At 40.1% G+C, this 27,918-nt stretch overlaps 1 long non-coding RNA gene across 2 annotated transcripts; it reads left to right on the forward strand.

The window, feature by feature from the left end:
- On the forward strand, nucleotides 1–27,918 carry LOC121827869 (uncharacterized). Of its 2 annotated transcripts, XR_013049670.1 has the most exons (5): nucleotides 1–3,798; nucleotides 4,714–4,917; nucleotides 9,864–9,924; nucleotides 17,434–17,868; nucleotides 27,349–27,918. It is a non-coding gene; the product is annotated as an uncharacterized LOC121827869 (long non-coding RNA). The 2 variants fall into 2 exon arrangements; XR_006070174.2 differs by having other exon boundaries at nucleotides 1–4,917; nucleotides 27,349–27,914.

Below are 27,918 nucleotides of genomic sequence, written 5' to 3' on the forward strand. Positions count from 1 at the left end.
AGAAATCATCCCTTGTTTGTGACACATAACAGATCACATATGGATCTAGCAGGCCCTCTGGTACAAGGTAATGATTAAACTGATCAGTTATTTGTAGGAAATGTGGTAGAAGCCTCAGAATTTCATAAGAAACACCATGTTGACATCAAAGGCTTAAAGAAAGATTTTTCGATCACTTGGTATCAAGCCAAGGAAATTATAAAGTAATGTTGTACTTTTTTTTTTTGAATAACCAAGCTTCATTACCTGCAAGAAATAACTGGAAAAGCACTCAAAGAAGTAAAATTTGAAAAATAGATGTGTTTCATTTCGAAGAGTTTAGAAAATTAAAATATATGCACCATACCATAAATACATATTCAGGATTTCAATGGGCCACTGCTTTAAGTTCTAAAAAGGCTGATTATGTAATTACACACTTATTAGAAGTCATGGTCATTGTGGGGATACCCACACAAAGTAAGACTGATAGTGCTCCAGTATGTGTCTCTACTCAAATTAAACAGTTTTTCACATATTACAACATAAAGCATATTGCAGGCATTCCACACAATCCTACAGGACAAGCAGTTATAGAAAGATCTAATTGAACTCTAAAAGCTTTGCCTAATAAACAGAAGTGTTTAATTAAAAAAAACCCAGAGATAGATTACAAAGTGCTTTATTGACTTAAATTTTTTAAATGCTAATGAAAAAGGAACAACAACTGTGGAGAGTCATCGTATAATAGAAAAGACTGCTGAATTCAATCAGCCTATATATTTTAAAAATGTATTGACCTTAGAATGGAAACCAGGATATGTGTTACTTTGGGGAAGAGGTTTTGCTTTTGTTTCCACAGGCAAAGAAAAGCTATGGATACCATGAAGATTAATAAAGATTAGATTCAAATAGGAGAGTCTTACTGATGAGGAGATGCAATACTTCATCAAACAGCTTGGTCATTCAATCTAAACTAACTTATTAGACTAACAAATGCCTTTCATTTGATAAGGTTGAAATAAAATAATTTTCATTAGTAAAGATAATGCTTTTTTTCTGTTGCCACGGAGCATTTTATCTCAACAAAATATAATCTGATAGAAAAAAGAATTACCCAAAGTTAGGGTTAGCTCAGGAGAAAGAAAACATCCAATTAAGGAATCTGAAGACCACTAGACAAATGAGACATCTGAAGAAGGACCTGAGAAAAATGACACCCGCCCCCCCCCCAAAAAAAAAGGAGTACAATTGGCCTAATGGTATAGCACATTTCCAACAGGATAAAATTTCATAAATCTTCTCAAATAGTCGTTACTGTTGCTCTTTACAAACATATAAGGCAAATTATCTATTTGTGGCCCCAGTTCAATTAAAAATCAAAGCTGGCTTTGGAGTTGGAGCATTGCTCTCTCTTTCTCTAGACCCAAGCATGCTTGTTAAAGGAAAATTCAAAATCTCTGTCTCATGTCAGAAGAGCCACCCTGATAACGGACAGAAGAAAATAAAAATTAAGGCACTATACTATTGTCACTAATGTATAAATATCATTTCTAAATTTATAAGATTAATACATATATATTTAAGCTTTCCGTCATGATATTAATGGTCATATAGAATATTAACTAATTCTAGAAATAGGTTTCATCTAAACTCTTGTACATGATTTTAGACTTGAGTCTGAATCAGGTAATCAGGAATTAAGTTTGTGAACCCTGGATGTACTTAATAGACTGTGGTCCTTTAACATCTCTGAGATCTATAGCATATGACATTTAAAGTGTTTAAATTTTCTCCAATGAACTGTGGCCATTTCTAACAGTGACCTTCAAAGTTTCCAAAAAGATGAAGGGGCCCCACAACGATTACACCTGTATTGTGGTAATGCCATTAAGCAGACAAATACCACCCAAAGATCAGCTTTGAACTACAAACTGTTCAGGACAATTAAAGGCAGTTAACTGAGATTGTCCAGCCTCACAGACTATCTAGTTAAGACTTCATATAAGCTCTACATTCTTCCATTACCCAGAGACTAAGGAAAAAACAACTAGTTCTCCCAGGACTTGACCATTATCTCAGTTTTCTCAGGGTCTCCTAAATATACTGTCACCCCCAGACAACAGGAAGTCATTTTACGAATATGACACCCACATTCTTAAGAGGTGGGGTAGGTGGTTTTTTTGGTTGTTTGTTGGGTTATGAATGTTTATCGTCATTTAGGGGGGTTGGTTGCAAATTGTTACTGTTTATGGAAAAGGAGGAAACTAAGCAAGAGATGTTAGATTCAAACATCTTCTTCTGAGGAAAAAAGGGGGTATATAGAAAGGATAGAGAAAAAAGTAGATTAATCTCAAAAATTTTCATTGGTGTGGATATTTGTATATTGATGCAAATTTAAGTTTATTTTGTGATAACTGTATATATATATTTCTACTCTTGTTTAAGGGATTCTTGTATTTTGATGCAAATTTAAGGTGCATTTTCTTACAATATACTGTATATGTTTCTATTCTTGTTTAAGGTATTGTACCTATGCAGTTCTTAAAAATGTAAGATAATGTTCTAGCCCTTGAAAGCTATTATTACAAACCATTTAGGATAATTAAGAAATGCAGGTTAGTAGTTAGTCATCTATAACAACCAAATTTGTAGTTATGTTAGGTATGTTTTCAAGATCATACAGAGATACATTTTAGAGATAGGCAGTCTTCAAACACTTCAAAGACCTACACAATAAGGTTTTTAAAATGTTTTGTTAACATAGGACTTTTCATGACAGTGAGATATGTCTTCTCCTGGCAGGACCAATCTACTTCAAAAAAAAGCCTTGGGCATCAAAGAACCTCCATATGCAGTTGGCTTTCATTGTGGCAAAGCTAGACATTTGGGCAAGAAATTGCTAAGAGTAAATAGAAAAACAGGACACAAAGGAAAGTGATGGCTGAACTTTGCCAAGACAAGGTGGGACAGTCCTTCAAAATCCCTGCTTCATAGAAAAGTCTGCTAGATATTTTAGGTCTGTAGGCTGAAGACGTACGTCCCAATGTTGCTGAGGAACCTTGGGTGACTGTCCAGGCAGCCAGATGTAGTTTTGGAAGTTGCTTACCCTGCACTTTCTGTTTACTCAGGTAATACATCCTTCTGGGGTCTTTGATGGAGCTGAAGACTAGATAGTTACAGTTTTCCTTAGTTATGATACAAGGTAAATTAGGAAAAGAGCTTTGGACTCATCAAGATATGATAGATAATAAAGTGATTTCTCTGAATTTGTAAATGCAAAGGAACTGGATATTGTAAGTATAAGTCTTACTTGATAACTGTCCTTTACTCTGTTAAAATTAAAACTTTTCTATTTAGACAAAAAGGGGAAATGTTGTGGAATATTTGTTTAACTAGGCCAAGATGTGTTACATTTGTTTGTGCTGCATTTGTTTAACTATGTAAGGATGTGATGCATTTGTGTTAATTAAAGAAATTTAACCTGGGCTCAGAGAGGCAGGGTTAGCAACTAGTTGACAGGAAGTAGCAGGGAGGAGCATAGCATGGGTTTTTGAGTTAGGATGGTGAGGAAGGTGAGAAGCTTCTGGGGACACCAGCAAAGAGAGAAAGTTAACCAGTTGCTATTCTAACTCTCTGAACTCACAGGTTTTCACCATGAACTTTGACTCTTGAGTTTTCTTAGAATGATTGAGATTTAGTTAAAGCTACCTTTTGTGGCAACAACAGAACCATTGTCTGGAAGAACAGAATTACCCCAAGGCTATGGCCTGAGAAGCTGAGTCCCTAGTAATTTAAAGCAGCGCCACTGTGATGAAGGTAAAAGAACATTAGTACATTATCATCATGGCAGATGGTGGTATGCAGGCATACATGGTGCTGGAGAAGGAGCCAAGAGTTTTACATCTTGATCAGCAGGCAACAGGAAGTGAACTGTGTCCCACACTGGGCATAGCTTGAGCATATAAGACCTCAAAGCCTGCCTCCACAGTGACACACTTACTCCCACAAGGCCACTCTTTATAGGCCAAGCATTCAAACACATTGGTCTATGGGGGTCATACCTATTCAAACCATCACAAAATGTTTGTTGGTTAACAAAGCATGATAGTTTTCTTAGTATTGCTATCATAAAACACAGTCTAAAAACCTTAGAGAGGAAAGGGTTTATTTCATCTCACAGCTTGTGATAATAGTCTGCCATTGAGAAAAGCTAAGGTAGGAACTCAGGCACTTCAAATAGACAGCCTTGTAAATGGATCTCCCAGGTGGCTCAAATAGTTACAGTTCTTTTGAAATGGAGAAACTTAGATGAGTGTCTAATTTTATTTCTTCCTCCAACTGTTTCTAGACTACAGATTTTCCTTGTAGTTATGGGTTATTGGTTTTCAGGGTTAAATATAAACATTTCTCAAAGCTTATCACTCACATCAAGACCCAATGGCATTTTCATGATATTTTCTTATGGAGTGCTACAAATGTTTTGGGTAATTTTTAGTTCTAATATTTTGGTTGTAATAATTTTTGCCAAATTTATTTGTTTATTTTTTTGTTTTTAAGGAAAAAATCAACATCTATCATTTACTGATTAAACATTATACTACTTTGGTAGTCTATCATTTATTGATTAAACATTATACTCTTTTGGTAATATAAAGAGAGAAGGCAGAAAGACTACTAAAAAAGCAATGATGTTCAATTTTTAAACAAATCTGTACATATTCTATTTTAAAGATGTGAAGAAGAAATGATAGGAAACTATATGTAAAAAAGGAGCAGGATAAAAAATAGAAACAATGTCTTACCAAGCAGAGAATGTGAAAAGCATCAACATTTAAAAGAAGAGAAATTCTGGAGTTGATGGGCTCAACTAAAGTGAAAACTACACTAGAGTTATTGAAGAAGAGTTCTGGGAAGACAGAAGACAGAGTCAGAGAAGTAAGGCATAACTAAACTGAGATTATTCAGTCTGCAAAAGAATACTCACAAACAAGATGGCAAAGGTTTGGGGGAAGGAAGGCCAATAAATTAGAGCTGGGATATTAATTACCAAGCAAGCATCACATTTCTACATTGTATAGACTTATGTAGTTTTAGTAGAACAATCATGAAATCCTTGAAGAGGAAACTAGCCATGCACTTGTATACAATAGATTTTAACTATTATTTGCCAACACCTTGTTTCCTGGAACAAAGTAGGGGGTGGGAAGAAAGATGCTGCTGCTGGTGATACCGTCTCCACTATGCCGAGCATTTTATGAACAGGTGATGTTTGTTTAGAATGGTAATACTTTTAGGGAGCAATGCATTCTGTGATTCCTTTCTTTTCTTCTAGGCCTAAGCTTCATAGAGAAGACAGAGTGCATGAAAACCCGGAAAAATCACATTCTATGATGTCATCATTGCAAAAAATAATTCTATAATATAACTTAGTTATTAATGTCATATACTATATTTTAAAAATTTCATCATAAGAGAACTTTTGAAATTTAAACAATATTATATAGGGAACACTAGGTTTGGAATATGAGGGATATAATACATATTTATACCACATACACACACAGACACATACACAAGTACAAACTTTCCTTGATAAATAATTCATTCACGTTAGGAACATAAGTTTTCTGTTGCTGGTAGAGTGGATTGCTCTATATCTGACGGCTTAAATATGTACAAATGTACTATGTTACAGTCTGTAGGTCAGAAGTCCTACAGGGCTTTCACTGGGGTAAGAATCTATGTGCCATTGGGCTACATTCCTTTCTGGAGGATAAAGGAGAGAATCTCTTTCCTTCCTTGACTTCTATAAATGCTTGCATTCTTTGGCTTGTATATGCCTAACTCCACTCTCAAAGTCAGCAATGTAAAATCTCTCTGACTCAGCGTCCACCAAAACAGCCCTTTTGATAATCACATCGGGGAAGAATTTTTTTGCTTCTCTGGGAAAAGTGCTGATCTTGGACCAACCTGGATTATTGAGGATAACTTTGCCATTTCAAAGTCATTAACCTTGATCACATCTGAAAGTTCCTTGTTTTCTATATGGAGTATATAGACTCAGAGGTTGGAGACTGGGACCTGAGTACCTTGATGGGCATTATTTTATCTGTCACAGTAGAGTGAATTTTAAAACCATTGAGTTGTAGTACCCCCTAAACATACAACCCATCCAAATTCCTGAGACCAATGCTTGCCTTTCATTGCTGCGTTATGGATGGGAGGTAAGGATCAGTGTTAGAGGGCTCACTTAACATGCAAAGACCCTACTATGGTGATATTTTATTTGTACTGAAATGTGATTTTATTTGTATGTTAATAAATACAGTTGCCTGGGGGTCAGAGCTATTAGCAAGCCTTTGCAGAAGCTGGGTGGTGGTGGTGCACACCTTTAATCCCAGTTCTTGGGAGGCAGAGCTAGGCGGATCTCTGTGTGTTCAAGGATACAGCCAGCATGAAGACAACACACCTTTAATCTCAACACCAACCATAGAAGACCTGGAGGTCTGTACAGACAGGCAGTGATGAGGCGGTCATGTGGTTGAGTTTACAACCAATGAGAAGGCAGAACAGAAACACTATAAAAAGACAGACACACAGGAAGTAGCTTTCTTTCAGAGAGGTAGTGCAACAGTGGCAGTGAAGGGTAAGGTTTTTTGCTCTTAGCTATTGCTCTGACCTCTTGGCTTTTATCTCTGTATTGGCTGTGTGTTTCTTTTTTTTTTTTTTTTTTTTTTTTTTTTTTTTTTTTTTTGGTTTTTCGAGACAGGGTTTCTCTGTGTAGCTTTGCGCCTTTCCTGGAGCTCACTTGGTAGCCCAGGCTGGCCTCGAACTCACAGAGATCCGCCTGGCTCTGCCTCCCGAGTGCTGGGATTAAAGGCGTGCGCCACCAACGCCCGGCAAGGCTGTGTGTTTCTTATTGAATAAGACAGTTACTTCTACACCCTAGGTTTTACATTCAGCACTATAGAACCAAACAAACAAATACTTCTTAAATAAAAAAAGGAGCGTTTATTCCTGTGCTAGTGTTACCAATGTAGAGTATTACCTGGAGGTCAGTAAAGGACACAAAATGAGTTACTTAAAGATCAGGTCACAGTTTGGTGGTTGGTCAAAATGCAAAACACTGTTACTCTGTTACTCAACAATTCTACCCTTAGGAATATATCCTCAAACTACTGAAAATGTGCACCTATGAAACATGTACATGAAGGTTTACAGCAGTGTGTTGCTAATAGTAAAAAAGTTAAAACAACTCAAATAGCTATCAAATACTGGAGAGAAATAAAATGTGGCTTATTCATACAATAGAATATTATTAAGACATAAAAATGAATGAGAAACTGACAGATTAAATGACTTTGGTGAACCTTCATAATTTCATTTGTAGATCTTTCCATTTCTAACTTATAAATACATTTGGGGTTATAAATTATAAATGTACTGCCTCCTGTCAACATTGTATACTTCTATTTGATGGTTTCTGTGTCAAACATTATATGGAAATGTTTCCAAGTATTTTCTGTATTAACTGTGAATGAATAGAACAAAATAAATTGCCTGTGATGGAAAAAAAAAAAAAAAGTTGCCTGGGGATCAGAGCTAAGAGCAAGCCATTTAGCAGAAGTCCGGCAGTGGTGGCACATGCCCTTAATCCGATCACATGGCAGGCAGAGTCTCTGTGTGTGTTCAAAAACACAGCCAAGTGGTGACCTGAACCTTTAATCTCAGTAGGAACCATAGAGACCTAGAGGTCTATATAGACAGGCAGTGACGAGGAAGTCATATGGTTGGGTTTAGAACCAATGAGAAGGCTGAACAGAAAGGCAATAAAAAGATAGGACATGGGAAGAAGGTCTCTCTCTCAGGGAAAGGATGTCAGCAAGTGGTAAGATAAGGTGGTCTTGGCTCTTTGCTACTGCTCGATCTCTGGGCTTTTAACTCTAAAAAAAAAAAAAAAAAAAAAAAAAAAAGATCAGGTCACTTGAAGTCACTCACGCAAACCTCAACTCATTCTCAAGCAGCAGACACCCAAATCAACCGATGCAGTCACACAGTTCAACAGGAGTCACAGCTGGAAAAGCTCTCAGGGGGCGCTGCCTGGCAGATAGTGGGTGAAGACTCCTGGTGGCGATGTGAAGTAAAGACAGACTGCCACACAGTTGAAGATAGAGTCCCGATGCCAGTGAAAGGCATCCTCTCCCTCCTCCTCTCCCACCTCTACTCACATTTCTGACCTTTCCATCCTGTTCTTTTTTTCTGTCTTTGGGAGCATTGTCTTTCTGATGAGGACAGGAGACAGAAACTGTAGAGGCAGCTACTGTAGGGACCCCAAGCTCAACAGTTCCAAGAATGGTCTTAGTTCTCCGGCCAGGAGTGCCAGAAGGGAGCTCTGGTTTCTTTTAGGCTCCCAAACGAGCAGTCCTGCCTGGTGGCAGAATACGAGAGTGAATTGAAACTCCACGCCAGTCGCTCAGCCCTTCTGGTGAACAGCTTTGGAACTGGATATCTGGGTGTTCACGATGGAAATGGATTACACTTATTCTCCATTTTCCATCCTATCTCCTAAGGGATGCTACAGCTACCCCTTCAAAGGGGGAAGGTGTTTTAGTACCCTCTATCCAGGCTTTGTTGAGTTCCAAAGGGCTAATTTTTCCTTGTCACAAAAAAAAACCCCCCAAAAAACAAAACAAACAAACAAAAAAAAAACAAAAAACCAAACGGAATCTACCACTGGCCTTCAGTGGAGACCTAGCATTCCAATCATAAGCCTCCAATCCTGAGAGGAGTTAATCCAGCTAGGCCTGTTAATCACTTAGCCAAAGTACCACCCCTCAGAAAAGCTGATTTTTCTATAGCCATGCTGAAGAAATTGGAGAAATTATTACTTTAATAAGATAATATAAATTTCTTTCCCAGAATCCCAGCCTTCTATTAGTCTTTACAGGATTGCCACGAGACCCATGTCTGCCCACATTTCCAAATCCTGACTCAAAAACACACACCGTTTTCTCTTTGTCTGTCTCTTTCTTTCAGCTTTCTTCAATACTTTGGGCCTTTCACTCTCTGAAGCTACATCCCTTTAGCCATGTGGCTGATTGACAAATGTCCACAACTAACTCAATGTCATGGGTGTTTCTCTCTTTTCTCCATCTTCCTCCTTTAGGCAACTGACAAGATTTACAGCTAATAAAATGTTCCTCTAGTTTCCTTCTATTATGAAAATGCTGAGAGGGGACCCTAAATTCTCCAGTCACATTTCCTTAAAGGTTATTCTCTCATCTTCACAGCCAATGTTCTTCTTACAGACACGCTCTAAATGTCATATCCATTCACCAAAGCAACTTTTCATCATTGTTTCTCTCTAGTGAGCCTCATGTCTGTATTTCCGATTCCTTGCTTTAGAACTCAGCATGTTCAAATGAAAACTTCGTAGTGATGATCCTTGTTTACAGTAGGGATGAGATATTGAAAGATGGAGAAGATTGTCTGTTAGAAGTTGAGAAAACATAAAAATATTGCCCAGTTAGCTGTGAAGCTGTATATAAATTTAAAATATGTTAAAATGTTAAAAATATTTTAGTATTTAATATGAGATTTTTCATATTAAAAGCAACACGAATATATGATTTAAATTTTGGGAAAACTAGCAAGCTAGAAAAACCCTCCTCTGTTGTCATCTTAGCACAACCACACAGTGACTGTTACTGTTATGTCGATGCCTTTGCTCCACTATGACACATGCAGGAAGTCAGCTAAGCTTGGGGAGGCCTGGAACCTATTTGGCAATCATGGGAGTTCATTCGTCCTATAAGAGGATCTCTTCCAGGTTTACCCCAGTGTGACATTCAAGGGGAGTGTCTGTGTTCTTATCCTTCCAGGGTGACCTCATAGAAGGATGCAAGGCACTTTGTTTTGCTCAACTTGGGGCTCACTTGGCAGGTAAGTGGTAGACATGTTCGGTGTCTTGATAAGGACAGAACTCCCATAAACACATTTGCCAAAGTTCACCATATTGGAACCTTAAAATGAGAGCACTTTATTGTGTGAAATCTATGTTCCATTTAGTTTGATAAAATAAAAAAAAAGTAGGCACAGAATTCACCACTATGACAATGATTATCAGGAAGAATAAAGATCAGAAGGTTTAAAGCTCATGATACAGATTAGTGAAACCAGGAAGAAAATACCGGGAAGGGAGAACACTGACCTTCCCTTTTGTGGGACATGTCAGTGTTTTACTTAGTTTAAAGGCTAGGAGGGACTTGGAAGGTGGGAAAGTGGGAGCGTGGTGCTGAGGAGGAAGGGGTTTGGATACAGAGTTTGATGTCAGAGATTTATCCATGGCATGAGTTCTCTTGGGGTTTCATAAAGAGGGAAATGTTGGCGACATCGCCATTCAGAGTGGAAGGGCATGTTGGTCTAGGACTTACCTACAGTACCTACCACAGAATGGGGAAGCACGCTGCTGTGTCCACCCTTCCAGCAGGAGTCCTTATCGTGAAGGAGGAGGTTCCCAGACTGCAATTGCTGTAGGACATCTCCCGTAGGGAAGACTCGGTCCCTATTTGGACTCCTTCCTGCCACACCTGAGGATATTGGTTAAATAGGACACGGGAATTTTAGGACCCTCTTCAAATTGGAGATGAAAGGAATTGATCTATGCACTTTAAGACAACTGGAGTGATTCGAATGATATGGTGATTTAGGAGTTTGGATTTCTAGGTAGGGATAAATTCTGTGACCAGGAGGGTTCCTCAGATGACAAGGACTGATGAGAAAGAAGGGGAAGGCGGCGTCCTCATGTTCTTAAAACTGGGTTTAAAAATTAAAATAACACTGCTTGCTTTTTTGAAAATTGGAAGGTGGTCTCCTCTACTATCTAACAAGCCTTTAAACTCGATGCATCACTAATCTCAGTGTTCATGGAGTCCCTTTCCCTGAGAAGGAACAATCGATCCTTCTCTGAAACATCATTTTTCTGAGAGGTGTAACCAACTTTTGAAGATGAAAGGTTTGAAACTTTACAATATGAAAGAACTTTGCTGCCACCTAATGGAGAAGAGAAGTATCCTCATTCAGCAATAGGCAATATCCTCCACCATACAGGAGCATCCATATAGGATTTCATAATAATACAAATCCACTTGAATTGAAAATTAACTTTTATTTATATTCATTCTAGTTTTGTTGACATTCATGTGTCTTATATATGTGTACTGTGGTTGTGGTAATGTGATATGGAAGAATATGAAATTTGATTGTGCTTCTTATGTTTGTATTTTTAGGCAAGGTCTTACTATACCGTCCAGATGACCTTAAACTTTCAGTCTTTACTCTGCTTCTAAAATCCTGTGATTACTTAGGGAAACACCCATCCCTGTTTATTTCTGTTTCAATATAACTTCTTCTCCTACTTTACTGAAGTTGAATTTAATAAAGGCTCGGTGATCTAGTAGATGAGTCATAGGTGTTGATCTAGTTTGTTTAGAGTACTTTAGGAAATTCCAATGGATCTATGAGTGAAATGAAGAATGAACCACAATAAGAGGGGGTACTGTGCTGGGAGAAAACAGTTGGAAAATTAGAACAAAGTATGACAGATATGGAATGTCTGTGTGTGTTTGTTCACTTATGTGTAGGGGTGTGTTTGCCACTAAGATAATAAACTATTCAAGATTTATTTTTTTTTGTTTAAAAATTATTTAAAGCACTGGTATCGACTCCCCCTTTTTTTCACAAGTGAAGAACTCTTGGCAGGTGTCGGGGTTAATCAATACTTTTTGATAAAAAGGATCGATGACTTCATAAACTCTAGAAGATAGAGGAAAGGGGATCGAGGGGCAGTTCTGGAATACAGGGCCAGTTCTGGGATATGGGGGCAATTCTGGGATACCAGGGCAGTTCTGGGATATGGGGAAAGTTCTAGAATATGGGACAGTTCTAGAATATGGGGCAGTTCTGGGATACAGGGGCAGTTCTGGGATACAGGGGCAGTTCTGGCATATGGACATAGTATGGAGGCAGTTCTGGAGTATGAGTATAGTTCTGGAATATGGGGGAGGTTCTGGAATATAGGTGTAGTTCGGGAATATAGGGACAGTTCTAGGATACAGGGGCAGCTCTGGGACACAGCCAGTTATGGAATGCCGGGGCAGCTATGCCCTGCCCCGTGTAATGCAGTGGACCATGAGTCAGGATAACAGAACTGCCCTACTCCAAGGGGAATGTAGTGCAGCACCAGGAGCCCCAAAGGGAATGATGGGGCAGTTGAAAGTGCCGAGAAACAGAAGGGCAGTTCAGCTAATGAGCAGCATGCGGCTTCAGGAGCGCTGGAAGAAACAGAAGGTTCCCACTGAAGATAAGTCTGGCCTCCCTGGTGGCAACAGTCAGCAGCTCTACCAGGTGCACACACCCACAGCTCTCTACAGCCTGGGTCTCCCTGGGGCTTCTGGGAAGACAGCGGTTTCTTTGGCCTGATCTTCAGGCAATGGGCATGAGTGGCATTTTGTCACTCCCAGGACTTGGAATGTTGTGGCTAATCACCCTGAAAGCAAATGACCAAGTTACCTTGAGGTCTGAGAAAAGTGGCAGTGCTAGGACCCAGTGTTGACACACCTTAGCAGGAGGGTGGCCAGAAAGGGGAGTGTAGAGTGAGAAGTAGCCTTGTCCTCTGGGAGTTGGCATCATCTCCTGATAAAGACTGTGGGGTCTGATTGCCTTGAAGTGAAGACAGCTCTGGTAGATGACTAGCCTTTGCACAGTCAGGCTAGTACCAGCCCTAAACCACAGAGCTACAGACATACCCACTCAGACACCCGCTCCACGCCAATCCTCTGTTTACTTGTTGGCTCCAATCTTAGTGGACTCGGGAAGAAACCTCTCCCAAATGTTGCATTTATTCTCCACTTTCAACTGTGCGTGTAATAGAATTCTGACATAAGTTTTGGTTTGTTTTGTTTTTTAGACAAGATCTCATGAAGCCCAGGCTTGCTATGTAGCTGATGGTGACCTTCCTTGAACTCTTAGTCCTCCTGCCTCCACATCTAGAGTGCTGGGGTTACAAATATGGAGCCCCACATCTGGCATAAGACTTCACTTTCATTTTTAAGGGCATGCCCAATTTCGTTACTCATACATTTGGCTCATACATTTCTTCATTATTGTTCAATCTGTTTCTGCATGTCGTGTTCATTCTTTTTTATTATATTTTCTGCTCTTTGATATTAGATGATTACATCATTTTCCTGTTGGGGAATATTATTTTAAGGTGTGTTACTTTTGTTTATGTTGCATTTGTTTAACTCTGTGAAGCTGTGTTACTTTGCCTGTCTAAAACACCTGGTGGTCTAATAAAGAACTGAATGGCCAATAGCAGGGCAGGAGAAAGAATAGGCAGGGCTAGCAGGCAGGGAGAATATAAAGAAGGAAAAATCTGGGAGAAGGGAGAAGAAGTAGCTAGAGAAGGAGGAGGACTCCCGGTGGCCAGCTACCCAGCTACACAGAAATCCAGGGAGTAAGAACAAGATTTACAGAACTAAGAGAAGGGGAAAGCCCTGAGGCAAAAGGTATATGGGATAAAGTCAAGGAAAGTTGGCAAGAAACAAACCAAGCTAAGGCCAAGCATTTATAATTAAGACTAAATCTCTATGTGTAATTTATTTGGGAGCTGGATGGCGGGTTCTCCCCACCCCCAAAGCAAAAACAAACAACATTTTGGTGTTCCAACATAGGCTGAATTTCCACATAGGGCTTAAAAAAGCTGAGAAAAAAAAAAAAAAGAGGATATGGCTGCTGATAAGCCAGTGAGCAGTCAGTATGTTAAACAGGAACAGCAGCAGCAGCAACAACAACAACAAGAAAAACAAGTAAAAAAGTCTGCCACAGCACAAGCATCAGCATTTTAGAGCTCTAGGAAGGTTAAATGCAGTTTTGAGGATAAACCTCTGACAGAGCAACACACTTTAGGCTTGACATTCATAACCCGAGAAGTGGGCACAGCCAGCCACCAAAGCCCCAGGCAGAGGTCCACTTAGCAGTTTAAAGTTTGTTCATGAGGTCAAAAAAGCTAAAAGATATGCAGTAAAAGAGGTCCAGATGAAAAAAAACAAAACAAAACAAAACACAAACCTTTAAATAGTTACAGTGTGTTTTACAATGTGAATAGGCTTAAGAAATAAAAAAGGTATGTACAGTTATAGAAAAAAATAATTTAAAAATAGTGAAGTCTTTAAAGAGACATAAAATAATAAAAAAGTATAAGCCATGTAGAGATGAGAAATACACAAGGAGTCTGGATCCTGTGTGTTATATTGATTTTGATTTTTTTTTAAATGTTGTTGAGCAAACAACAGGTGCTGACAGATGTGGGATTGTGAACAGGACTGCAAAATTGAACCAACCTAGATACTTTGGGTCTATCTTAACTTTAAAAAAGAAGCCAAAAATATATTTGCCAAATGGAAATCAAAAATGCTTTTGAGTTTTGTTCCTACAGGGGATGAGAGGCTGTGGATTCCTTCAAGGTTAATGTGGATCAGGTTTGATCAGGAGAGACCTCCTGAGTCTTGACAGGTGATATATATATAAAAAAAAGAATATAGCTGGTCTTCCCAGGACTTGTTTGTTATCTCAAAGTATTCTCAAGGACCCTGGAGATACTTCATCTACAGACATCAGGAAGCAGTTTGGAGAAAACAATGTCCACATTTCCAAGAGGGGTGTGGGAGGATTTTGATTATTTCATGGTTTATGAATCTTTGTTATCATTTAGGGGAATGTAGAATATTGATACAAATTTAAAGTTATTTTTGTTACACTGTATATGTGTTTCTACTCTTATTTAAAGGACTTTTGTATATTGATAAAAACTTAAGGTTATATTTGTTACAGCATACTGTATGTATGTTTCTATGTTTGTTTGAGGTATTGTGCCTGTGCAGTTCATTTGGAAATGTAGGGTGAAATTCTAGTTTTTAAAAGCTATTATTATAAACGATGTAGGATAATCAAGAAACATAGGTTAGTAGTTAGTCATTTATAACAATCAAATTTGTAGATAAGTTAGGTATGCTTTCCAGATCAAGTTGAGATGTATTTTAGATAGACAGGTGGTCTTTAAACCTTTTAAAGACCTACAGACTATATGGCATTTAAAACATTTTGTTAACATGGGGTTTTTCATGACAATGAGACACATCTGCTCCTGGCAGCACCAATTTACTTCAGATATGATGGGCACTGAAGAAACTCCTCATAGAGTTTGTTTTCAATGTGGCAAGGCTAGCCATTTGGGCAAGAAGCTGCTCTTGCCTGGACTGATTGACTGCTGAATTTTAATAAAACAAGGTAGGATGGTCCTTTAGGATTCCTGCTTCAGAGAAGAAACTGTCAGACATTCTGCAGGACACAGAGGAAAGTGACTGACAAATGGTGCCAATATAGGTTGGACAGTCTTTCAAATTTCCTGCTTCATTGAAAAGTTTGCCAGATACTATGGACCTGTAGGCTGAAGATGGATGTCCCAATGTTGCAGAGGAACTTTGGGTGACTGTCCAGGCAGTCAGATGTCTCTGTCATTTGTAGCTAGAGTTTTCCTGCCTTGCCCACAGTCAGAACAAATCTCTGTCACCCGCCAGTCCCACAGCCGCTCAGACCCAACCAAGTAAACACAGAGACTTATATTGCTTACAAACTGTATGTCCGTGGCAGGCTTCTTGTTAACTGTTCTTATATCTTAAAGTAACGCATTTCTACAAATCTATACCTTGCCACGTGGCTCATGGCTTACCAGCATCTTCACATGCTGCTTGTCCTGGCAGTGGCTGGCAGCGTCTCCTTCTGCCTTCCTGTTCTTTTATATCTCCTCTGTTAGTCCCGCCTATACTTCCTGCCTAGCCATGACCAATCAGGTTTTATTTATTGACCAATCAGAGCAACTTGACATACAGACCATCCCCCAGTACAGCCAAGTGCAGACCATCTCAGACACCTGCACTCAGGCCCATGGTCCTAATCATCCTCTATGCAAACCTGCTGGGTAACACCACAAGGAACCCAAGAAGGGCTCCCACAGGACATACATTAACATCCCACAGCAGTCATTTCTAGAGTTTTTGGAAGTTTTTTGCAATGCACTTTTTGTTTACTTAAATAAAATAATCTTTTGGGGTCTTTGATAAAGACTAGATAGTTATAGTTGCAGTTTTCCTCAGATATGATAGAAAGTAAATTAGGTATAAAATTGGGATTTACTAAAATAGGATAGATTATGGGATATTTTCTTTAAATTTACCAGACACAAATGAATTGGAATTCAGTACATTGTGAATGTAATCTTTACTTGATAATTGGCCTTATTGTATACAGTCTTACTATGTTAAAGTCAAAACCTCCCATTTTTCTTTGGAAAAAAGGGGAGATGTTGTAAAATATTATTTTAAGGTGTGTTACTTTTGTTTATGTTACATTTGTTTAACTCTGTGAAGCTGTGTTACTTTGCCTGTCTAAAACCTGACAGTCTAATAAAGAGCTGAACGGCCAATAGCAAGGCAGGAGAAAGGATAGGTAGGGCTGGCAGGCAGAGTGAATATATAAAAGGAAAAATCTGGGAGAAAGGAAAAGTTGCCAGAGAAGGAAGAGGACTCCAGGGGCCAGCCACCCAGCTACAAGTTCAAGCCAGGGAGTAACAGTAAGATTTATAGAAGTAAGAGAGCAGGAAAAGCCTGAGGCAAAAGGTAGACAGGTTAATTTAAGAAAAGCTAGCAAGAAACAAGGCAAGCTAAGACTGGGATGTATAATTAAGAATAGACCTCCATGTGAGATTTATTTGGGAGCTGGGTGGCAGGTCCCCTAAAAGAGCAAGAACAAACAAACATTTTCCCCTGCCCATTATACCTTCCAATCCCTCCCATGTAGACTCCACTCTTTCAAATTCATGACCTCTTCTCCTTAACTATTGTTGTTGTTGTTGTGATAGTGGTGGTGGTAGTGTGTGTGTGTGTGTGTGTGTGTGTGTGTGTGTGTGTGTGTGTTTGTCTGTCTGTCTCTCTGTCTGTGTATTCCTAAATATATAAACACACCCCACTGAGTCCATGTAATATCACTTGTATGTGATTGGTTTCATAGCTGACCTTCTAGTGTTGAATAAGCACTTGGTGTGCTCTTTCTTTACAATTATTCTTCTTTTTCCTGTCTTCTGCCTAACTTCTCTATTTGTCCCCCTTCTCTGTCTCCATCATTTATGTCATTCATTTACTAATTCTGCATTTACCTTAATATTTAATTTTGCAGTACATACATAGCTTTGACATTTTCTCTTTTAGGGCATTTTGTGGTGTATTTAAGGAGCTTTGATGAATAATTGTTTATTAGTGTGAATTTAAGTATATTTTTACATCTTGTTTGCTTTGGTATTGCTGCTGTTAGAGCAGTTTGTTTTCTCCTCTATAGGTATACTGAGGATTGAGTCTGAGATCAGAAGATAACCATGGAAAGCATTAAGAGATGTCCAAAGGACACACAGAAATACAACAATGATAAAAAGCCAGGCAGCATGACTCTTCCATAAGATCATTGCTCTTCAATGAGTGAGTCCAAAGGTACTGGAATGAATAAAATGGCAGATGAAAATTCAAAATTTCACTTGTAAAGGTGACCAGTATCTTAATAGATGATCAGAAAGAAGCAGATGGATGAAGTAAGAACCTGGAAAAGGAAAGCCACATGGATGCAAAAGCAAAGATCTGATATTTGAAAAATAATAAAATGTTGGAAATGATTCAGTAAATCAAATAAAAATGCAGTGGAAAGTGACATCGATGGACTCGACAATTAACAAGAAAATCTCTCCAGGATGGAGGACAAGACAACATATTCTATATTCAGGTACCAACTAAGAACAATTAATAAATGAAGGAGTGTGGCCACATTTTCTAAGAACCTTAGTATGTGAAAAAGAGATCAAACCTAGGAAATAGAATAGAATATCCAGTTATCAAGACTTAAGGTATACAAAACCTATCAAAATTATAGTAAAAAATTTCCCAAATCCAGGTAAGAAAATCAATATCCATACAAAAGAGGTATTTAAAACTCCAACTAGACATGGCCATAGAAGAACTTCTTCATGCTACATTATAGTTAAGATGATAGAAATATAAAACCAAGAAAAAAATTAGAAGTGCCATTAAAAGTGAGAAGAGAAAGCTATCAGGCCACCCACAAAGGCAAACACCCAGAGTAAGATCAAACCTCCCAACAAATACAACAAAGGCCGGCAATACTATATTTCAGGCCCTGAAAACAAATCATTGCTAAGACTGCTAAATATAGCAAATTATCCTTGTCTTTTTTAAATTGGTGCAGAAGTGAGCACATTCAGGACAAGCACATTTGCAGCAGCATCTTCATTCTGCGGCTTCAGGTCAGCAGAAAACCCATACTTCTATTTCCCAAGTTGGAAGCTTAGCTGGGTGGAGTTTTTTCCATTGTCCCAGTGCAAAGTAGGCCTCTACTTAGTGCTAATCTCTTTAACAGTTAAAGCTTCTCTCTCAGCCCTAGATTCAGCTATCACAGGAGCCTTCCCAGTGCTCTTTTAAAAAAAAAAAAACTTTTCACTGATTGTGGCTTTCACACCATGCATCTCAATCACATTTGTCTTGGGGTTTCTATTGCTATGAAGAGACATTCTGGCCATGGCAACTCTTATAAAATAAAGTATTTAATTGGGGCTGGCTTATAGTTTCAGAGGTTTAGTTCATTTTTATCATGGTGGTACATGGCAGTGTACAGGTAGACATGGTGCTGGAAAAGGAGCTGAGAGCGGAGGAGTTACATCTTGATCCCACAGACATATGAAATGGTCTGAGACACTGGGCATGGCTTAAGCATATATGAGATCTCAAAGCCCACCTCCACAGTGACACACTTCCTCCAACAAGGCTGTAGCTACTCCAACAAAGCCATACCTTCTAATAGTGCCACTCCCTATGAGTTTATGGGGACCAATTACATTCAAACTACCATGCCATTCATCTCCCCATCCCCTAGCATCTGTACCCTCTACCCCTGTAACTGCCTACCCCCCAAAAATGAAGTAAAATTTAAGGGAAAAGAAGAACAAAAAGAAAAATCTTGTCATGGAAAGCTGTAGTGAGACACAGTAAGTGACACGGTGTACTCTTTAGTTTAAACATCTCTACTTGAAGGGTTCATTGTGATGAGTCATTGGTATGGTCCAAGGCCTCTCGTTTCTGTTATATTATCAATTAGAGACCAGCTCCGACCTGTGGAATGTTTCTTAGTATGAGAGGAATGAGGAAGTATTAGATACAAACATAGATGGAGATGGAGAGAAAGACAGAGACACAGGATAGCTTCGTAGGGCCCTGGGTGAATACTCAGTCACCCAGACTTTATTCATAATGGGCCTTTTATACATCACCAAGGGGAGGGGCAATAGACCTCCCCTTCCAAGGATGAGGTATAAAGTACCAACAAGTGTAGACCCCTAAAAATACCCATGCCTTTGACCAAATCATCTATTATGCAGCCCTGCTGGACAAAGCAAGCTCAGATTATCTGGCCTTGAATAAGGCCTTACTAGGGAGCCTCTGTGGGCCAACACAAATTCCCCCTTCTTTATAACATAAAGATCTCAGTGAGGGTTCAGAGCTTAACTCTATGCAGCTCAGAACCAGCTTTCCACTAAGAGCTTGCAAGTAGCTGGAATAATCATAGCTATACACTTACTCATTATGGCTGCTGTACCTCCTAGTAAGGGAGTAGAGGTTGATCAAGATTGAATGGCCCTTTTAAATGGGTCTAAGGTGACTATAGTAGCTTTAGCTGCCTCAAGCCTTTTTAAATCAATAAACTCATGATGCAACCACATAAAATAAATGAGTAAACTCCTGACTCCTTGGAATCAACATACAATGGCTCATTAACATTAACAGGTTAACATCATAGTTATAGTATGAATATTATTATACACAATTACAATTCTCACAAACTTACATCCAGAAGCAAACTCTTAATAGAACTATTTACATTTCCTAAACTTTAGACACATCTAAAAGCAATTTCTTTCTTTCTTTCTTTCTTTCTTTCTTTCTTTCTTTCTTTCTTTCTTTCTTTCTTTCTTTCTTTCTTTCTTTCTTTCTTCTTCTTCTTCTTCTTCTTCTTCTTCTTCTTCTTCTTCTTCTTCTTCTTTTTGAGACAGGGTTTCTCTGTGTAGTTTTGGTGGTAGTTCTGGATCTTGCTCTGTAGACCAGGCTGGCCTCAAACTCACAGAGGCTTGGCTCTGCCTTCTGAGTGCTGGGATTAAAGGCGTGAGCCACCACTGGCCAGCCCAAAAGCAATTTTTTAATAGAACTTTTTGTATTTCTTGCTAACAATACATAGAGTACATTAATATAAGCTAACATTATCCATACAAAGAACAAGAAAATGCCTTTGCATTTGAGCTGCTCCAGTCCAGCAGTAAAAACTTTATCATATCTCTGACTCATCAGTATATTCCTACAGAAAACGGTTCATGAATCACCACAGTTGATGAAAGTATATATGCATAAGTGAATTCAAAACTGTCCCATTTCTGCAGTCTGAAAAGTTCAAAAAGCAAGTTCTAATACCAGTCTTGACGTTTTCTACTGAAAATTCAAGATCAGGGCCTGGTTCTCCAGCTGCCCTGAAGTCTTTGTGTAGCTGTCCAAGTCATAATGAATCTGAAGTGTAAAGCTCAGATTCTCAAATATGAAGAAACATACAACCAAAAATTTGTTGCACTTCCCTTGAATGCAACAACCCAGTTCAAACAAGAGTCTTTGAAACTTCACTCTCAGCTACAGAGGCACTTTGTGGCCAATAGCCTTCCTCTAGGAAATCTGCCCCAGGGTGAAGGTGGCATCACCCTAGATGAGCCACTGCAGACCTCTTTGAAAAAGCTTTCAATACAGTCAGCATGAACCAGGAAGCTGTCTCTTAAAGGAGCCATGCATTTGTTTGCCGCCAGCAAACAGAAGCTTCACAGCTTTGGCTGCTGACTCCATGAGTTTAGATTTTTGCAGTTCCAGTCTGTCGGGGCCTCCCATCTCTGGCTCACCTGCCTAGAGACCCCAGTGTCCTGAGGCCCAAGGTCTCTCATTCCCCTCACACCACAGGGGCTCAAGGTACCTTCCTGCTGCTATGAACTGTGGCTCTCATTCAGCACCCTGGGTCTTGGAGGAAACCCAGTCATGGCCAGTAGTGGCCCCTGCACCTGGCTCCATTACCTGATCTACCAGTCGACTTGCATCCTCTGTGTACTGCCTTACAGTAGCCCTTAGGGAAGCCCCACAGCTCTGCTTCACTCTGTTGCTGGGAGCCTGGGCTGGCCTGGCTTCCAGCCAGTCTCTGCCATTCAGTCTGGAAACCCCAACACGCTACTGTGTTGCCCAAGTGAGGTGTAGGAACCAATCTCCTGAGTGCTGCAGCTCTTGAGGGGCAGGAACAGCTCTCCCGCTCTCATGACCTCAGCGCCAATTCTCTCACCTGCCACAGGAAGTGTGGGGGAGGATCTCTCCTTCGCCTACACCAACATATGCTATATGAGGGGTGAGACCCGATCTCCCATGCTCACAGTCTCAGGGCCAGCTCACTTATGCTCCTGTCAATAGGGTCAGCTGTATTCTGCTGCCCATGTAAGGTGCAGGGCTTGCTTTCCTGAGTGCTGAGCTGGTGAGGGACAAGATTAGCCCTCTTGCCTGCCACAGGTGATGGGAGGCAAGGAGCAGAAGGCATTTTTTCCTTACCCACATCACCACATGGCAGATGAGGAGGTGGGACCAGGTCTCCCACTCTCACACCCTCAGGGCCAGCTTGCCCATGCCCCACGAATAGGGTCAGCTCTTTTGTGCTGCCCAGGCAAGGCACAGGACCCACTCTCTCAAGTACTACAATGGATGAGGGGCAGGGCCAGTTCTCCCTAGTGTTGCAACCAGTGAGGGGCGGGACCCACATTGTGCAGCCCTATCCTCTTTGTCTTTGGTGGTAAGAGGAGCCAAGGACATCAACACAGACCACTGCTGCTGCAGGGCCACAGATCCATACATGGCCCTTGGCAACAGTTCAGGCCTAGACATCTCAGGTGGCAAGCAAGCCACCCATCTCAGCCCATTCCTCACTGCCTTCACCTCTAGATCTGCCTCTCTCTACAGGATATGAATCATTCTCTTCTCTCTCTCTCTCTCTCTCTCTCTCTCTCTCTCTCTCTCTCTCTCTCTTTCTCCTCTCTCTCTCCTCCTATACCTTATCATATATTTGCTCACCATAATGGTACCTGACCACCCAGTGCTACAAGGTGCTGGGGAGGCCCACGTTTTCTTCTAAACACCCAGGGGAGGCCTAGGGTCTTCTTCTCCTGTTCAATAATAGTGGCCCCAAGTGTCCTTTTTCTTGCCAAATTGAATGTGTATTTCTTCCCTCCCAATGTGATCATTTTCATTGTAGGGCTACAGAAGCACTATCAGTAATAAGGATTCCACAGACTCGATATTATACTGCCTTAAAGTGTCCTCCACATAAGAAATTACTCTATTACTTTTTAATTCAGCCTCATGTAACCGATCAGGAAATGGTCAGACAACAGCCAGATTCTGTGCTAAAACATCACACAGGAGTGGCGTCTAGCCTAGTTGCTAGCATTATTTGCATCTCAAACCTCATGGACCAAGTCTCCACCACCGCTGTTACTCTCAGCACTTATGTCTCCAAAGCTCCTACTACAATGGTCCTTTACGCTCGGCTTACAGTGCTCAAATACTTTCCTAGTTCAAAGTTCTAAAGTCTTTGACATTCAAAAAAAAAAAAGATTATGTTCTTCATAGCAACATTCCACTCTGGTACCAATTTCTGTATTGATTAATTTGTTGCTGTGATAAAACACCATGACCAAGGCATCCTGGAAAAGGAGACATTTATTTGGGCATACATTTCCTGAGATAGGATCCATAATGGTAGGGAGGCATAGCAGACTCTGAAACAGGAAGCTGGGAGATTTGATTTCAGGATTTCAGCTGCGCAGAGGAAGCAGAGACAGAAACCCAGAAGTGGGGCAAAACTATGAACTTTCAAAGTCCTCCCGCAGAGATGTATTTCTTCCAGCATAACTCCACATTCTAACAGTTCCACAATATCTCAAAACAGAACCACCAAATATGGACCAAGTATTTAAATATGTGAATCTGTGGGGAACATTTCTCATTCAAACAGCCACACATATACACAAAAAGTTAGGAGAACTCTATCAATAATAACTTTAAATGTAATTAGTCTTAACTGCTCAATTAGATGGTGCAGCTTAACTGCATGCATTAAAAAGCAAGATACAATTATCTATTGTGTGTGAAAATACACTTCACTGAAAAACACACTCTTAGACTAATAAGAGTATTGAAGTCAATTTGGCAAATAAACAGACACCTCAAACAAGCTAGCATAGACGTTTAATAGCTGAAAAAGTACACTGTGATGGTATGAATAATGATGGCCCACATAGGTTCATGTACTTGAATATTTTGCTCCCGGTTGGTAGACTAGGAAGGGCTGGCAAGTATGACTTTGTAGGAGGTGTATCACTGGGAGTGGGTTTGAGGTTCCAAAAGCCCAGGCCAGGCCCAGTCTCTGTCTCTCTCTGCCTGCTGCTTGGTAACCAGGATGTAAGCTCTCAGCTACTGCTCTAGCACCATGCCTGCCTGCCTGTTATCACACTCCCCACTGGGATGATCATGGGCCAACCCTTTGAGGCATAAGCAAGCCGCCAATTAAATACCTCCTTTTATAAATTGCCTTGGTCATAGTATCTCTTCACAACAATAGAACAGTAACTAAGACAAATAGTTCAAACCAAAAGGTGACAGAACCAAAGAAAGTGACAGTCTCTTAGTAAATATAACATTCCATCAAGAAGATAGAACAATTGTAAATAATGATTGTAAATGTTGGGCCTTTCAAGTTCATAAACAAAGAAACAATCAAGCAAGTAAGCAGACAAGCAAATACTAATGGACAAAAAAGGACAGGTTAGTCCTGATATAATAATAGAGCTTCACTTCAATTCCCCACTCTTATTTTTCTAATGAAGTGCCTAATACCACTGGGGTGATGGTTCAGTTGTTACAGCACTTGTCTCATGTCTTAGGGTTTCTATCGCTGTGAAGAGACACCATGACCATGGCAACTCTTATAAAGGAAAACATTTAAGTGGGGGCTCATTTATAGTTTCAGAGTTTCAGTCCATTTTTATCATGGCAGGACATGGTGGATTGCAGGCAGATGTGCTGGGGAAGGAGCTGAGAGTTTCACATCTGGATCAGCAGGAAGCAACAGGAGAGACTATGACACTGAGCATGGCTTGAGCAGAGGAGACCTCAAAGCCCATCCCCAGTGACACACTACCTTCAACAAGGCCACACCTACTCCATCAAGGTCATACTTCCTAATAGTGACAATCCTTATGGGCCAAGCATTCAAACACATGATTCTATGGGGCCATACCCATTCAAACCACCACATTCTACTCCCTGGTCCCCAAAGGCTTGTAGCCCTAACATAATGCAAAATATATTTAGTCCAACTTCAAAAGTCCCCATAGTCTATCACGGTCTCAATAATCTTTAAAAGTCTAAAATTCAAAGTCTCTTCTGAGAGTCATGTAATCTCTTAACTGTAATCCTCTATAAAAATCAAAACAAAAAAGCAGCTCACATATTCCCAACATATACAGGATATGCGTTACCCATCCACAATGGGGGAAAGGGAGCATAGTAAGGAAATATTGGACAAAAGCAAAAGCAAAAGTCACTGGACAAACTCCAAACTCTGTGTTTCCTTGTCCGATGTCAAAGTGCACTTCAGATCTCCAACTCCTTTGAGCTTTGTTGACTGCAACACTCTTATTTTTGCTGGGCTGGTTCCACTCCCTTTTAGCAGCTCTCCTTGGCAGGTATCTCATGACTCTGTCATCTTTAACATTTAAGATCTTCAAGGCAATCCAGGCTTCACCTTCACGGTTTCACACAATGGCTTCTCTGGGCCTCCATGCAGGGATATCCCTGCCACACACCTGGCCTCAGTGGCTTTCCTTAGTCATGGAGGGAGATTCCATAATTCCTTTCTTCTGGTCTTGACTCTAAAGCTAGAACTATGTGTGTGGTGATATTTTATTTGTGTATCCCAATAAAGCTTATCTGAAGATCAGAGGAAAAAGCCAGCCATTATATTAAACATAGAAGTCAGGCAATGGTAGCACATGCCTTTAATCCTAGCATTTGAGAGGCAGAGATCCATCCAGATTTCTGTGAGTTAAAGGCCACACTGTGAACAGAGCCAGGAGTGGTGGCACATGCCTTTAACCCCAGAACTAACCATGGAGGTATGGAGGTCTGTACAGACAGACAGGAAGTGATGTAGCTGGGTGGAGAGAGGAAGTAAGAGGCCAGGGACAGAAAAGCACATAGTCGTGGGTATACAGGAAGTAGGTCTCGTATTTGGCTGAGGATTTCTAGTGGTAAGAACATGGCTGGCTTCTTACTATTTCCCTGGTTTCTCAGTTTTTACCCCAATATTTGGTTTGGGGTTTTTTATTAATAAGACCATTTAGCAATTCATCATATACATGTGTCTGAAGCTGTGAAGTAATGCTGCTTTCTGGGGCTGGAACATGTTTACCTTATTCAATTATATCTTCATCAACTTTCTGTTTTCCATGGTTTCCTTCACTGCTTAAGCTTGGCTATCCTGGAACTTGCTCTGTAGACCAGGCTGGTCTTGAACTCAGAGATCTGCCTGCCTCTCTCTCCTGAACCTGGACATAAGCTGTTCTTTAATTCCTTTTCACAAATTGTAAGCTTAGCTGAGTGGATCTTGCTCCAAGGTCTCCACTCCCTTTATTCCATTTAACATCAGGCTTTCCTTTAATCTGTTTATCTCCTTAAACACAGGATTTAGCTCTATTCCACTTTCTTATGCCCCTTTCCTCCTCAAATTGTACATTTTTCCTAGCTTAGTTTGCTCCTTTTCATTATAGATCTTTATTAGAGTAAATGCTAATAACCATATGGCAGAGTTACAACTAGGCTGTTTTGAGATTTCCTATGTCAATGGAATTGATCCAAAACTCTTCACTAGCCTTATGAAGACTTTTTGGACAAGGGCAAAAAGCAGCTACATTCTTTACCAAAATATCACAAGACTGGTCTCTATGCCACATACTAATATTTTTCTCTGCTAAAACCTGTTCAGCCAGGCCCATACAGTTCTAATCACACTTACCACCACTGTCTTCCTTGCTCCTACTAGTATGGCCCATTATGCAGCCCTTAAAGAATTCTGCTGGTTTCCTAACCCAAAGTACCAAAGTCCAAATCCCTTCAAATAAAAACATAGCCCTTTCATAGCAATAGCCCAATTCCTGGTACCAACTTCTATTTTCAGGTTTCTATTGCTGTGAAGAAACACCATGACCATAGCAACTCTTATAAAGGAAAACATTTAATTGGGGCTGCCTTACAGTTTCAGAGGTTTAATCCATTGTCATTGTGGTGGGACATGGTGGCATGAAGGAAGACATGGTACTGGATAAGGAGCTGAGAGTTCTACATCTGGATCCTATGGGCAACAGGAAGTAGTCTGAGATACTGGGTGAGGCTTGATCATTTATGAGACCTCAAACCATGTCCCCCAGTGACACACTTCCTCCAGCAAGGCCACACCTCCTATTACTGCCATTCCCTATGGGCCAAGCATTCAACCACATGAGTCTATGGGGGGTCCATATCTATTTAAACCACCATATCTTGTAAAATGCAAGGAGGACCCATGTTTGGTAACTAGAACTCACTTAAAAATACTAGGTATGATAGATTGTACTTGTAATCCTAAAACTTGGGATGCGGAAATAGGAATGTTTCTGGGGCTCACTGGCCAGTCAATTTATCCTAATTAATGATTTCCAGGCCAATAAGAAACCCTTCCTCAAAAAAGAAGGCTGACAACATTGATAAGGATGACACCCAAGGTTGTCCTCTGGTCTGCATGTGTATGCACAGGTACACTCACCAAGTGATGAATACATAGACACACACGTGCATGAATATAGCCACATGTATCATCAAAGCAAAACAACAACAAAACAAAGCAAGAATGCATGTAAGAAGGAAGGCAGTGTGTATTTTAGCTCACAGTTTGAGGTTAGAGTTCATCATGGTTAGGAAGGTATGGCAGCGGGAAGCTGAAACAGCTGGTCACATTACATCCAGAGTCAGGGTGAAGAGAGCAATACATACTGATGCTCATCTCTCTTTCTTTTCCTTTTTATTCTGGCAGGGACTTCAGCCTATGGAATGATTCCCGCAATTTGGGTGGATCTTCTCATCTCAGTTTACGTAATCTAGAAAATCTCCCTTAGAGGTGTGTTTCCATCGTTGTTCTAAATCCTGCCAAACTGACAATAAAGATTAGCCATCAAGAACTACAGCCTTAGCTGTGGCCTCCAGCTGGACAAGGATGACTTGTACCATGCTGTCACCATGTAGCCTTCACACAGTGTTTCCTCTTCCTGCATTTAGACAAATGTCTAGTGATGATATTGAGGTTGGCACATTCCTGCTCAGTACTAGTACTTAGCATTTTAAGACACAGTGGGGCATTCATAGCTCACTCTACTGTTTTCTCACATGGATTGTAACAAGGTATCCACTCACTAATCCAGAGAAGATACAACTGAGACCTACATGTGACAGAGATTCAAGTGCACTGTATAGGCTGTGGAAAGTCCATCTAGCCACAGTCCGTTTGGTCTACATCTGCTGCTTCCTGCTGTCTCTGTCACGTGATGTAGTTTCTTGTAAGACCCTCCAAGTTTTAAGACTCCACACGGCAGTCATATGAAAGTAA

Source organism: Peromyscus maniculatus, chromosome 3 (assembly GCF_049852395.1).
Source record: "Peromyscus maniculatus bairdii isolate BWxNUB_F1_BW_parent chromosome 3, HU_Pman_BW_mat_3.1, whole genome shotgun sequence".
In the NCBI taxonomy this organism is placed as follows: Eukaryota; Metazoa; Chordata; class Mammalia; order Rodentia; family Cricetidae; genus Peromyscus; species Peromyscus maniculatus.